General features: G+C 37.7%; 1 non-coding gene across 1 annotated transcript; it reads left to right on the top strand.

The window, feature by feature from the left end:
* Positions 1-7,764: 7,764 nt before the first annotated feature.
* TRNAC-GCA (transfer RNA cysteine (anticodon GCA)) lies at positions 7,765-7,836 on the top strand. Its single transcript has one exon. It is a non-coding gene; the product is annotated as a tRNA-Cys (tRNA).
* Positions 7,837-14,725: the final 6,889 nt, after the last annotated feature.

The raw sequence follows: 14,725 nt of genomic DNA, 5'->3' as shown, positions 1-14,725 counted from the left end.
ATTGGAGGAAATGAACATGGGCAGGACACTGGGAAAGTGATTTCAGAAAAGGGATTCTGAAAACAAATATGTTTGCCTGACACATAGCATATTTCAGGACCTAGTGAAACAGAATAGGTCTAGAAAACCATTCCAAACAATTGTGTTTAATAACAAAAATTCGGGTTAGAAAGTAAACACAGGCTTTTCTCATTCCAAATAAAGCCTTCTTTTATGCTCACCTCTTATAAAGAGACTTCTCATTTAATTCTTTACTTCTAGAACCTCTCATGTGAATTTTAACTCTGGCTGCTGTTCTTAAAATTGGGTAGCAGAAAGGAAGGAATGTTTCTTTCCAAAATAATAGTAAATCTTCTGGGAGGGGTTGTTTCCCTTTTTTGGAATTTCTTTCAAACATCTGTGTTTTCCATTCTTTAATTTTTTTTCTAAATAATTTTGGTTTACTTGTCTCTCTCATTTCTTGTCTTCTTCCTGATGGCATTCCACCAGTTAAATCATGATGGTAAGAGTTTGACTTCACAATCTCTAATTGAAAATCCTGGGAGGAATTTGTTGTAATGTTCATTGTACTGTTGTTTTTGTCATCACTGCACTGGCAGAATGCTAACTGAATCAGAACTATTTAGCAGCTCTGTCCACAGATTAGCTTCTTCACGGGGGGAGAGCTGGGGAAAGGGAAGGCTGAAGAGGAACAGAAGCTCTAATTAAATCCAGATCCACTGGCATTCTCCCAGTGATTATCAGAAGGATATTAAGGGCAGAAGGTTGATGTTTTATTCTTGGCCCACACTAGTAGAAGTGGCATTACTAGTAGCATTAACAAATTGTATATTGATTAAGAGTGCAAAAGAAAAGTTTTCCCATGCATTTTTTTAATCAATGAATGAGCACAGACCATGAGACGTAGTTACTTTGATAGAATGAATTAAAAGGCAAGGATAAAGTGATGAAAAGGGCATCTCTGTGTTCTTATGTAGCTATTCAACTATTAATCATTGCAATCTTTTAACATGCATCCTCAGTGAGGATGAAGAACATCAGTTTCAAAGAAGCTGAAAAATGAGTGAGTCTCTGGGACAGAGCCACATTCCTGCCATATGTTGAGACATTTCTAGAAGAAGGGGGTTTGAACAGTCTGGCTGAGGCTGTTCCGGCTTCCTCCAGTATTCTTGCCTGGAAAATCCCATGGAAGGAGGAGCCTGGTGGGCTACAGTCCACGGGGTCGCAAAAAGTGGGACGCGACTGAGAAACTTCGCTTTCACTTTCTACCAAGTGAGATGCTTACTAGTATCTTCAGCCTTGTTAGTCAGTGTGTCCAAAGTTAAAATAAGCCCTGAACAGCTTATCTTTATTCAGATTAATTAGCTATTGTACAGCACAATGAAAATTAATTAGGAAAACCCTGGGTAAGATAATGCATAGTGCTATCACTGAGAACTGCAAAGTCTTAATGTCTGTTGGGCCAATAAAGAAGAACCTGTTGCCACATGTTCAGGATAAAACTGGGTTTGTGTTTTGGAATTGTTTGCCAGAGGCATTATGTCAAAGTCACTGAGTCAGTTCTGGTGCTCTCTGATGTCCTGTGAATAACAGTGTGTGGTAGCTAAACAGTCCCCAGAAACTTCACAGAAGACATCAGATTTTTCATTTTTCACTGTTTTTAAGTAGTATTTTACTAAAAACAAACAAAAAATGAACTCCTCAATTCCTAATTAAGTGCTTAATGACAATAAAACTATAGGAGTTGGGATTATGATCACTAAAAATGCTGTTAAATTTTTATGAGAAATATGATAATATTTCTCCACAACCATTTTTAAAACATATCATACCATAAAATTTCCTTGATGTATCCCTCACTATTATAATGAAGAGTGCAATGATATATTTAGTTTGCAATTATTCATTTTCAATACCTGAAAATTATTTCTGGAAATCTCAATTAAATCTAAAACTCTCACCTAATTCTGTTTGAACACAGCTCAGTTTAACAGATTCTATTAAGTTCCCAGGATAATTATGGTTCCTAAAATATAACTACACACAGTAAAAGTTGCTGTCCATGGAGCAGCAGATCTAAGCTTGATTCCCAGCAACAGTGTTTTAAAGAGTTTCCAGTGTTATTTTCCATAATAAGGCCCACTGTTGGCAGAACCCCTAGAAGCTATGCAAACAGCATCACATCTGTTCCCTGAGAGGCAAAGTGCTGCATCTCAGTTGAGATGTTGATCCTCTTTACCCAGAATATTGTGAAAAAGCAAAGCCTGGAACTGGTTAGAAGGAATTTTCCTTGATAGGCTTGTATATCCTTATAGAAAAATAATATTCTGGCAATGGCCAAGACAGGGAACCCCTGAACCTTCCTCTGTAACACTTAGAGAGTGGCCTCATTTTCACATTGGCAAAATCAAACTGTATCCAATAATGTGTGTGTGTGAAATCTAAAGCCTGAATAGAGCTGAAATCCTCAGCAGAAGAGGAAAAAATTAAAAGTTCATTAATTGGCTTGCTTAAACTATTATTTCCAGAGCTAATTATTTGTTTAACTAAGATATTCAGCCTTGGCTTTTAGTGCCCAGGGGTAATTGAAATGTTTTTGCATCTCACAGTCAAATTGTATTTCATGTCTTGTTTTTAACCAAGGAACAAACTTCAGTTAAGACTTTCCTATAATTATACCTCTTCAGAGATATGACTTTACCTGAAGGAATAAAAAATTAGCCTTTACAATACAAATGCAAGCTCCCTTAGGAATTCCATCATTTCATTTTACAAATATCACTTTAATACTAGAAACTTTCAAATGTGCATTTACCACTTTATTATACTCCTGGGCTCTAATACTCCATTTCCAAGTACCTCCTGAATATTTAGTTATTTTCCCAACTGCTCAAAAGACAACAGGTTAAAATCCAAAATGCCTTACTTTACATCCCACAGTTATTCTTTCTTCTTCCTCTTGCTTGCATTCCTGTTACTGTTTTAAAACAGCACATGCTATTTTAATAGCACTTAAAAGTCACCCAGTTTAAAAAAAATCACTCTCTCATATCTCCCCATTTACTCAAACCTGTTCATCTCCATTACTACCCGCCTACTCTGAAGATTCATTTCTGATCGTCTGCATACACAGAAAAGTCTTCCGTGTTGCTTTCCCCAGACAGCCCCTGCCTCTCCAGTTTGTTATGAGCAGCGCAGCTAGATTCTCAGTTCCCTCCTAAAAGACTCTCCTGCTTACCTTGCAAAGCACAGAGACTTTATCTCTGTCATCGGGGCTCAACCCTAGAAAGAATCAGCATGGACTCTTGGACAAACACGGATGTTGAACAATTCATTCCATAACCTAGCAGGTGCCAGGGACTATACTGTGTACTAGAACATAATGTGAGCTAAACTGAAGGTATTTTCTCCTTATAAAGCCTATACAAGAGTCTTCCCTTATCCAAGGGAGATATGTGCCAAGACACCCTAGTGGAGTCTAAAACAACAGAACCAAACTCCCTCTCCCTCTCTCTCCCTCTCTCTCTCTCTCTCTCTCTCTCTATATATATATATATATATATATACACACACACACACACACACACACACTACTTTTTCCTAAACACGTATACCTAAGATAAAGCTTAATTTATAAATTAGGCAATAAGAGAATATCTGAATGCCAGCATCACTATTCTTATGCTTTGGGGCCATTGTGAAGTAAAGTAAGGGTGACTTGAACACAAGTACCATCACACAGTGACAGTTGATCTGGTAACTTAGCCGACTACTCAGTGACTCACAGGCCAGATTCACTGGGCACAGGATTCAGATCCTAGGTGGGAAGGAGCAGGACTGTGCAGGGTTCCATAATGCTATTTAGAACTGTACAATTCAAACCAGATAAATTGTTTATTTGGGGGAATATTTTATTTAATATTTTCAGAGCATGGTTGACTGCAGACAACTGAAACTTTGGAAAGCAAAACTGCAGGTAAACGGGAATTACTGTATTTTGTTGGAAAGCTAATATATGTTAATATTCTTGCTCTACTCACTTTAAGCTGGGGCTGGAATGAGTGACTTAGCTGCTCTGTGCCTGGATAAAATGGTAACTAAAGTGGTGGAGGGTTGGGAGTACATAGCTTATCTGGTCGATGTAAGTATTAAATGAGACAATATAGGCTATACTCCTGGTTGAGGGCATTTACTTTGAGGTTATCCATTGATGGTAAAAACAATTTCCTTTCAGTCTCTCCAATTAGCTACTTACATACCATATTGAAAAGGGAAAAATGTGAGAGTGTTAGTCGTTCAGTTGTGTCCAACTCTTTGTGACCTTATGGGCTGCAGTCTGCCAGGCTCCTCTGTCCATGGATTGTCCAGGACAATTGAAGTGAGTCACCACTACCTTCTACAGGGCATCTTCCTGACCTGACCCAAGTATCAAACCCAGGTCTCCAGCATTGTAGTTGCATTCTTTACCATCTGAGCCACAGGGAAGCCCACATATCATAATAGGCAACATATTCAATTGCGAAGGCTCATGACAGTCATTGACCCCCAACCCCCCATAATCATATCACTATTTTCACTTTCCATGATTTCTAAATCTCTACTTATCATGCACCTTGCTTTATTATTTAACTGATTTTCTGTGTTATCATTGTATTACCATATTTATTAACACTCCATCTCACCACAATTGCTGCTATCTTTTATTAAAGCCTTAACAATGACATAGACCTTGCAGTTATTTCATCTTCATTATAGAAAGAATAATATTATTCCCACTTTACGAATAAGAAAAGTTTGGGGATAAATGGGAAAGTATGAAGTAGCTTAGCACATAGCATCATTGAGTTAGAGAATTGTGAATAAGATTCAAATGCACATCTGCCTGACTCCAAAACCCACAGTTAGCCACTGTGCTGTGAGCCTTGTCACAGGCTTCTACTCTACTGTTAGTCTGTCTTAGCCAAGCTAAGTGTGTAAGTTAATAAATGCAAATTAACACATCTGTTAATGTATTGCATCTATTAATACATTCAATAAAAGCATAAATTATGCTTTTATCTAACATCTCCGTAATATCACCTCACCTTGATCTTGCATATGATTGATGTTCAATATCTCGTTATTAAATAAATAAATGTAAGAATGAAGAAATGAAGTTAAATTTGGAGAATAGAAAAAATCACAGAGGATGTGAAGGGAAAGGAGATTTATCAGGTTTCCTGTGTGCTGTATCCTCTCTAAGCAACAGGCAAAAGTGAAATGGAGGGAAAAAAGAGCTACAGACCATGATGAAGATGATTAAAGAGAGTACAGAGCAGCTGTCAAAGCAAATATCAAGCAACATTAATAACTTTATAGCTCACCATGAGTCTGTCTCAAATATTTCCAAGAAAACAGGATCCTTGCTGTTGCACAGAGTAAGTGAGACTAATAATCAAGTACAGATTCAAAGAAATTTTTTTGTCAGATACCTTGAGCTGAAGAAATTAAAAAAAAAAAAGACTCTTAAGCTAGTGGAAAAATACATGACTCAGAGGAAAATATTATTCCATCCCTGGTATTTTAATTTGGGATAAAGTTGATAAGAAACAAGATCTGCAGTGTTCACCACCTATTATCTAAGTTGTTTGAGTAGTCAGATAATACCCCCCAAACTTCTGATGCTGATCCAAAAATAACCATATTGTGAGACTTATAAATACTTCAGCACTCCAGAGAATTGATTTCACATGTACTTCAACCTGTCCAGTAGGTTTGGAAGATAGTCTATATGGATAAAAGTGAAAATTTGAGACATGAATTTCTTTTCTAAACATGAAATAGTTTTTAAATAGTCTGCATTTTTAGAATGGTGATGACTCTACAAACATTTCTTATGTATTAGTAACAAATTATTGCATGATTTCTTGACACTAGTGACTGGTGGTTCTATTTATTTGCTCATTTACAGTTTTTCACTACACCAAACATTTGTAGATTTTGTGTTGTTAACATCTGTGTGTCCCTTTATACAGATAATGTGAGCTCTAAAAGAAGCAGGAGATTTGGTCTCTCATCTCGTTTAGCTGGCATTTACAGTTTATGGGGATTAGATTTTTTTTTTAATTATATACTGATTTGGCAATGTGAAAAAAGTGCTTATTTCATTGTTCTTCCCAACTTCCACTGCCCTATTTGATTGTGGATAGTAAAGGTAAGAGGATAGTAAGTAATAGGAAAAGAATAAGAAGACCTAAACCAACTTGGAGTAAAATGAAAGGTACACAGTATAAAGGTACAGTGGTGCTTACAGTAGCTCCTATGATTCTACAAATGGGAGATCAAATAGCAGTAAGTGTGCTTTTTAATCTTTGCCTGAAATATCTTATTTATCAGGTCATTCCCTACATTTCAGATCTCAACTTAAATGCTGCTTTTTTATGAATATTGGCCCTAACTAAACTTAAAGAAATCCACTTACAACCATTCAAAAAAAGCTACCATCATTATACAATCAGTAATTGATCTCAATCTTTCCCATTAAAATGTTTGCCTCATGAAGTTTCCAATCTTGTCTCTTGTGTTCATCACTGTATCTGGGGCCTTGCACATAGCAGGCATTTAGTAAATTGTTGAATGAATAAATGAATGAATGAACTAGCATTCTAGCTATTACTTTCTAAAAGATTATACCTATAGATAACAATGCTAGGTTTATTTTGTTTTTTTCTCTCACACATTGTGAAGCATGTACTTAAGTGTTAGGACATGATACTTATTTATTTAAAATAGCTGCATTTCTAAGGCCCCAAATCTCTTGGAACAGAACCAAATATCCACATCACTGTAAGGAAAGGCTGCCATATTTTTAACCTATCCCTCTGTATAGCAAAGTTCTGTATCACTTACAGAGGGCTTCCCAGATGGCCCTAGTGATACAGAAATGCTTGCTGATGCAAGAGGTGTAAGAGAGGCAGGTTTGATCCCTGGGTTAAGAAGATCCCCTGGAGGAGGGAATGGCAAACCACTCCAGTATTCTTGCCTGGAGAATCTCATGGACAGAGGAGTGTGGTGGGCTACAGTCCATAGCATTGCAAAGAGTGGGACATGACTGAGCATTGAGAATACCTTGTACAGTAAGGAGATCCAACCAGTCCATCCTAAAGGAAATCAGTCCTGAATATTCATTGGAAGGACTGATGCTAAAGCTAAAACTCCAATACTTTGGCCACCTGACGTGAAGAACTGACTCATTTGAAAAGACCCTGATGCTGGGAAAGATTGAAGGCAGAAGGAGAAGGGGACAACAGAGGATGAGATGGTCGGATGGCATCACCAACTTTATGGACATGAATTTGAGTAAACTCGAGGAGTTGGTGATGGACAGAGAGGACTGGCGTGCTGCAGTCCATGGGGTCACAAAGAGTCAGACACGACTGAGCGGCTGAACTGAACTGAACTGAACTGAGCATGCATGGACCCACTTTCAGAAGTGTCATACAACATAGTAACTTGACCTAGAGTACTATATGGAGGAGAAGGAAATGGCAACCCACTCCAGTGTTTTTGCCTGGAGAATCCCAGAGACGGGGGAGCCTGGTGGGCTGCCATCTATGGGATCACACAGAGTCGGACACAACTGAAGTGACTTAGCAGCAGCAGCAGCATGCTATATGGAGAGATATATATGGAGCAAGGAGAGATAAGAAAGCCTTCCTCAGTGATCAATACAAAGAAATAGAGGAAAACAATAGAATGGGAAAGACTAAAGATCTCTTCAGAGCTTCCCTGGTGGCTCAGAGGTTAAAGTGTCTGCCTGCAGTGCAGAAGACCCAGGTTCAATTCCTGGGTTGGGAAGATCCCCTGGAGAAGGAAATGGCAACACCACTCCAGTATTCTTGCCTGGAGAATCCCATGGACAGAGAAGCCTCCTGGGCTACAGTCCATGGGGTCGCAAAGAGTCAGATACGATTGAGTGACTTCACTTAATATCTACGTAATAATAGAGATCTCTTCAAGAAAATTAGAGATACCAAGGGAACATTTCATGCAAAGATGGGCTCAATAAAGGACAGAAATGGTAGGGACCTAACAGAAGCAGAAGATATTAAGAAGAGTTGGCAAGAATACACAGAAGAACTATACAAAAAAGATCTTCATGACTCAGATAATCACGATGGTGTGATCACTCCCATAGAGCCAGACATCCTGGAATGTGAAGTCAAGTGGTCCTTAAGAAGCATCACTACGAACAAAGCTAGTGGAGGTGATGGAATTTCAGTTGAGCTATTTCAAATCCTGAAAGATGATGCTGTGAAAATGCTGCACTCAATATGCCAGCAAATTTGGAAAACTCAGCAGAAGCCACAGGACTGGAAAAGATCAGTGTTCATTCCAATCCCAAAGAAAGTCATTACCAAAGAATGCTCAAACTACTGCACAATTGCACTCATCTCACACGCTAGTAAAGTGATGCTTAAAATTCTCCAAGTCAGGCTTCAGCAATATGTGAATCATGAACTTCCAGATGTTCAAGCTGGTTTTAGAAAAGGCAGAAGAACCAGAGATCAAATTGCCAACATCCGCTGGATCATTGATAAAGGAAGAAAGTTCCAGAAAAACATCTATTTCTGCTTTATTGACTACACCAAAGCCTTTGATTGTGTGGATCACAATAAACTGGAAAATTCTGAGAGAGATGGGAATACCAGACCACCTGACCTGCCTCTTGAGAAACCTGTATGCAGGTCAGGAAGCAACAGTTACAACTGGACATGGAACAACAGACTGGTTTCAAATAAGAAAAGGAAATGTTCAAGGCTGTATATTGTCACCCTGCTTATTTAACTTATATGCAGAGTACATCATAAGAAATGCTGGGCTGAAGGAAACACAAGCTGGAGTCAAGATTGCCAGGAGAAATATCAATAACCTCAGATATGCAGATGACATCACCCTTAAGACAGAAAGTGAAGAAGAACTAAAGAGCCTCTTGAAAGTGAAAAAGGAGAGTGAAAGAGTTTGCTTAAAGTTCAACATTCAGCAAACAAAGATGGCAACTGATCCCATTACTTCATGGCAAATAGATGGGAAAACAGTGGGAACAGTGGCTGACTTTATTTTGGGGGACTCTAAAATCACTGCAGATGGTGACTGCAGCCATGAAATGAAAAGACACTTGCTCCTTGAAAAGAAAGTTATGAGCAACCTAGACAGCATATTAAAAAACAGAGACATTATTTTGTCAACAAAGGTCCATCTGGTCAAGGCTATGGTTTTTCCAGTGGTCATGTATGGATGTGAGACTTGGACTATAAAGAAAGCTGAACACAGAAGAATGGATGCTTTTGAACTGTGGTCTGGAAAAGACTCTTGAGAATCCCTTGGACTGCAAGGAGATCCAACCAGTCCATCCTGAAGGAGATCAGTCCTGGGTGATCACTGGAGGACTGATATTGAAGCTGAAACTCCAACACTTTGGCCACCTCATGCAAAAAGGTGACTCATTTGAAAAGACCCTGATACTGGGAAAGATTGAAGGCAGGAGGAGAAGGGGAAGACGGAGGGTGAGATGGTTGGATGGCATCACCGACTCAATGGACATGGGTTTAGGTGGATACCAGGAGTTGGTGATGGACAGGGAGGCCTGGCGTGCTGCGGCTTATGGGGTCACAAAGAGTCAGACATGACTGAGTGACGAATTGAATTGAATTGCATATCATATGGAATCCACTCGTGGATGGATCCAGCTCATAGACCTTTGCTTTTATAATGATCAAATTTACTTAGAAGGAAATCATAAGTTTAAAGAAAGTAGATCAACAGGATGCTCAGAGAGAAAGATCTAGAATAGGTAAAAGAATAACATCTCAGTGGTCAACTCTGAATCCAACTAGTATTGAAATAAGTAATTACTTCAATAATTGGTAAAGCAAATTGTACTTCTTTTTCTTTTTAATTTCTCCAAAAGCCAGTAGTAAAAGACTAGTGCTTTTATTTAAAGAGTTTCTGAGATTGTCAAGCTTAGTGTTTGAAACATTCTGTAGGAAAATAAAATTCTTAAGGTCTTTTTGTCTTCTAGTCAGGACCAAGAGTTAAAGTAAACTGTAGCTTTATTTCGCTTAGCCGATCTTTAAGAAAATACCTACTAATAAAAAATAAATAAATAAATAAAAAGGTCCAAAAAGGATACCCCTTCTGCCACAGAATACAGGATTCCAAAGTTATCTATTGTCACCTCCATGTATTATTTTTTAACACAATATGAACTATCATGTTATAGAAGTAGTATATTAACACACAATTAATGTATCCACTTGCCTGGAGAATACCATGGACAGAGAAGCCTGGTAAGCTGCAGTCCATTGGGTCACAAAGAGTCAGATATAACTAAAGACTGTGCACCCATGCAATGAATCCACAATTAAAGCATGCAATATGTATGTGCTGCTATTGCTTACTGTTTTTTTTTTGTTTTGTTTTGTTTTGTTTACTTCTAGTGAAAATTTCCAAGTAAAATATTTTGGAGCACAGAAAAAAATCATAATTCCATATTTTTAAAAAAGTATATAAATTAACATGGTAAACTAAACCTTCTAACCTAGGTAAAGACTTTTTCTTATCCCAAGGGCATTTTTTTCAATTTACATTTTTTTATAAAGAATATGGCTGGGAATGATTAATTAAATGGTTATTCAATGATCTAGATTCCCTAGAGGCTCAGACAGTAAAGAATCTGATTGCAATGTGGGAGACCCAGGTTTAATCCCTGAATCAAGAAGATCCCCTAGAAAAGGGAAAGGCTACCCACCCCAGTATTCTTGCCTGGAAATCCCATGGACAGAGGAGTCTGGTGGGCTACAGTCTATGGGGTTGTAAAGAGTCGGACACTACTGAGCAACAACACTTTCACGCTTCAAATCATCTAGCCTAAGGTTTATAATGAAATATTAAAATGGCAATCCCTGGATCCCTTATCTTTCTATAGCTAGATTCACACTAGCAGCAGGTCTCCTTTTTACTATTAATACTATTTTTAGACCTGTGTATTCCAAACATTTGATATGGCCACTATAACCTCTAAAACAAGAATGAAAGGGAAATATTCAGTTGATTAGAGGACAAAGAGATTAAGAGAGTATCTATTACTGAAAATAAAGGAATGAGAACATATTAACTTCTCTCTGTATTTTGGGGGAGCACAAGGGATACTTTACATTTTATCAGGTAGTTTCAGAATAAAGTAAACAAGTGTTCTGATCCTAAGAGTGTATGGTTTGTATATAGAATGGCTTATCAATAAATATGCACTATCTAATATATTTATGGTATGCTTTAGACAAAATGGATTAATTGCAAGTAATAAATAGCTTTGGAAACAGTATCATATCATTTAGCTTCAATAAGATTATCCTAAAAATAATGTCTTATGAATAGACTTGAGAAAACCCAGATATGTAATGATGTCTTATTTTCTGTCTTCACAAGAGAAATTTATGCCAGTTCAGAATGGCCAGAATACCTTTCTTTAGTTCCAGAATAAAATAAGAATTTAGGGAGTGAATTACAACCTCTCTGATTTCAATGAGAACTTTCTTGTTTTGTCATTATTTGTCATAGAGACTGATGTTCTCTTTTCCTTCTTATCTTTTCTCCTTAGAAATAACAAGATACAACATTAACTTTTGTGGATCATATTTGATTTACCTCTTTCCAGATACCAAAAATTGGGGGGATTTATTTTGTAAATCAGTTAGAGCTGCATGAAAATCCTATTCCTTCTGTTCATGTTGAGAGGGATGCCTAAAGCCACTGGATGTGGGGGTTATTAGATATGCTTTTCTAAGGAGGAAATAGTAAGACAAAAATGGCCTGCCTGAAGTTACAGTTTATAGATTGGAAAAAGGCACAGACAATTAAAAGATGGAGCTACTTAGGGCAAATTGCTTGCAATCAAGCTGCAGCTAAATGAGCTTCTTGATGAGGAAGCCAAATTTATGTTGTTTCAAACCGGGGAGAAACATTAAAGAAGTTGAAAGGTGAGCAAAATGTTAGTACAATGGAATCCAGATAGGTTAATAAGAGAAGTTACTCAGGCAATTAAAACAATGCCTTCTGTAGTGCACACACAGATACACACACATACACACGCAGAATCATATGCAAAACACCTCAAAATAGAAGACTACATGATTACATATACTTTTATCCTTCATTTACATTTTATGTACATGCCCCTTCTCATCACAAAAGCCCCATGGCTTAAGAAGCTCAATCACAGAATATAATAATTTTCTCCCTCAATCTGCAATTTACTACAGACATTTTATTTGAAAATGATGTACTGTTTAAACTCTAAACAACTGTGTTCTCACTTTGTTTCTCCCCTCCCTAACTTATCCCTTGGCAGTTCTTTGAGTTGATTTTGAAACAATGTATTTGATAATGAATTCAGAACTTACACAAAGCACAAAATCCAGCTGAAAGCTTCAAGTGTGAAATATCACATTTCTTTGTTGCTAGATATTCAGGTCCACATGCATCAATTTCACTGAAAGCAGGATATTGTTCACATGTGTCTGTCTGAATGGAATGACTTTCAGGATTTTGTAATTTTGAAAAGGCATCAAGCTAGGCTATCCTTCATCCCATTTCTGTTGCATTGGAATGTTAGGCATAGCAAGGTAGACAAAAGAAAAGTATAATACAGATCCTTATTGGCAGTCAGCAAGTACAAGGAAATGTAGAAAGAGATCATTTTCTGCTGACATTTTCCTTTATCTTGATTCACTTATCCTTTCATGCATTAAGTTTTGCGTGAACAGAACCTGAAAAAAATTAACAGCCCTTGTCTGAAACAGACAAAAAGTATGTCTCCTTCAAATGCTCTCCGTTAGGAAGTAAAGGCTCTCTAATATTCAAGAACTGAAAATGACAATAAAGAGAATGCCACATTTAGAGCAACAAATAACAATGTGATTCGGCTGCTAACTTTTTTTTTTTTTCCTAATAGCTGAAATGGAATATCTTCAGCATTTCCCTGGACTGATCTTCCATCCCCTGGAGAAGGAAATGACAACCCACTCCAGTACTATTGCCTGGGAAATCCAATGGACAGAGGAGCCTGGTGGGCTATGAGGTCCCAAAGTCCACGGGGTCACAAAGAGTCAGCCATGCTGAGCAACTGAGCATGAACACAAAGATGCTAAAAAGAAAATACTCTGTAATACATTGAGAAAAAAATTGGCCCTGAAAATATGTTTTGATCTTTTTTGTTTCTTCCCAGTGAATTATAAATTTTTAAAGACACATTTTATAGTACTTTTGAAAGGTCTCACATTTAACTTTGGCTAAAAGACCGTTTGACAATTGAAGTCATAACACCTGAAAGGATGAGATTTCCAAGTTCCCCCTAAATCAGCCTGATAAGGAGAGTTTAAAGGAAGTGGGAAGATCAGTATACAGGATAAAGTTCATTGTTAACTTCCTCAGGAACAATTAATTGAGTGACCAAAAGTGGGCATAATCATGTTTTTTGTATTAATGACATCCTTAGATGCAAGCCTAATGAATGAGGCAGGTCTGCTTTTAAAGAGTAGTGAGAAGTACCTGCCCAAGTACCCCGCAAGTTTGAGGCAACTAAATAACCAACAGAAGCAAATCTCATTAAAAATGTAGAAATGAAATTCACGTAATCTGGATTCTACTCTTTCATCATTATCTAGCTTGAAAACTCTGTAGATCAGTCAATTCTTCTGAAAGTTGCTTCCTCATCTACAAAATAAAAGAATTGAACTAAGTAATTAATGAGACTCTTAGAAGTATGTGACTCTAAAAATACCTTCCATAATCCTAGGTTGTTTCAAGCCTTCTTAAAAATGTTTTGGCTAGGAAAAAAATAAAATCACATGGAAAATAAAAATCCTTGCTTCTTTGTGCAAAACTGGGAGCTATATCTTCTTTAGGGGCAGTTGGTACAGTGGATGGTCTCTGGTCAGTCAATTGGACTGTCCAACTCTGTGTGACCCCATGGACTGCAGCATGCCAGGCTTCCCTGTCCATCACCAACTTCCAGAGCTTCCTCAAATTCATGTCCATTGAGTCAGTGATGCCATCCAACCGTCTCATCCTCTGTCGTCCCCTTCTCCTGCCTTCAATCTTTCTCAGGATCAGGGTCTTTTCCAATGAATCAGTTCTTTGCATCAGGTGGCCAAGGTATTAGAGTTTCAGTTTCAGCATCAGTCCTTTCAATGAATATTCAGGACTGATTTCCTTTAGGATGGACTGGTTTGATTCCCTTACAGTTCAAGGGACTCTCAAGAGTCCTCTCCAATACCATAGTTCAAAAGCATCAATTTTTCAGCCTTCAGTTTTCTTTATGGTCCAACTCTCACATCCATATATGACCACTGGAAAAACCATAGTTTTGACTAGATGGACCTTTGTTGGCAAAGTAATATCTCTGCTTTTTAATACTGTCTAGGTTGGCCATAGTTTTTCTTTCAAGGAGAAAGTGTCTTTTAATTTCATGGCTGCAGTCACTATCTGCAGTGATTTTTGGAGCCCCCAAAAGTAAAGTCTGTCACTATCTCCATTGTTTCCCCGTCTATTTGCCATGAAGTGATGGGATCAGATGCCATTGATCTTCTTTTTTCGAATGTTGGGTTTTAAGCCAACTTTTTCACTCTCCTCTTTCACTTTCATCAAGAGAGTCTTTAGTTTGTCTTTGCTTTCTGCCATAAGGGTA

Source organism: Odocoileus virginianus, chromosome 25 (assembly GCF_023699985.2).
Source record: "Odocoileus virginianus isolate 20LAN1187 ecotype Illinois chromosome 25, Ovbor_1.2, whole genome shotgun sequence".
Taxonomy (NCBI): Eukaryota; Metazoa; Chordata; class Mammalia; order Artiodactyla; family Cervidae; genus Odocoileus; species Odocoileus virginianus.
The sequence above is the reverse complement of the archived record's forward strand: the minus strand, read 5'-3'. Positions and strand labels throughout refer to the sequence as shown.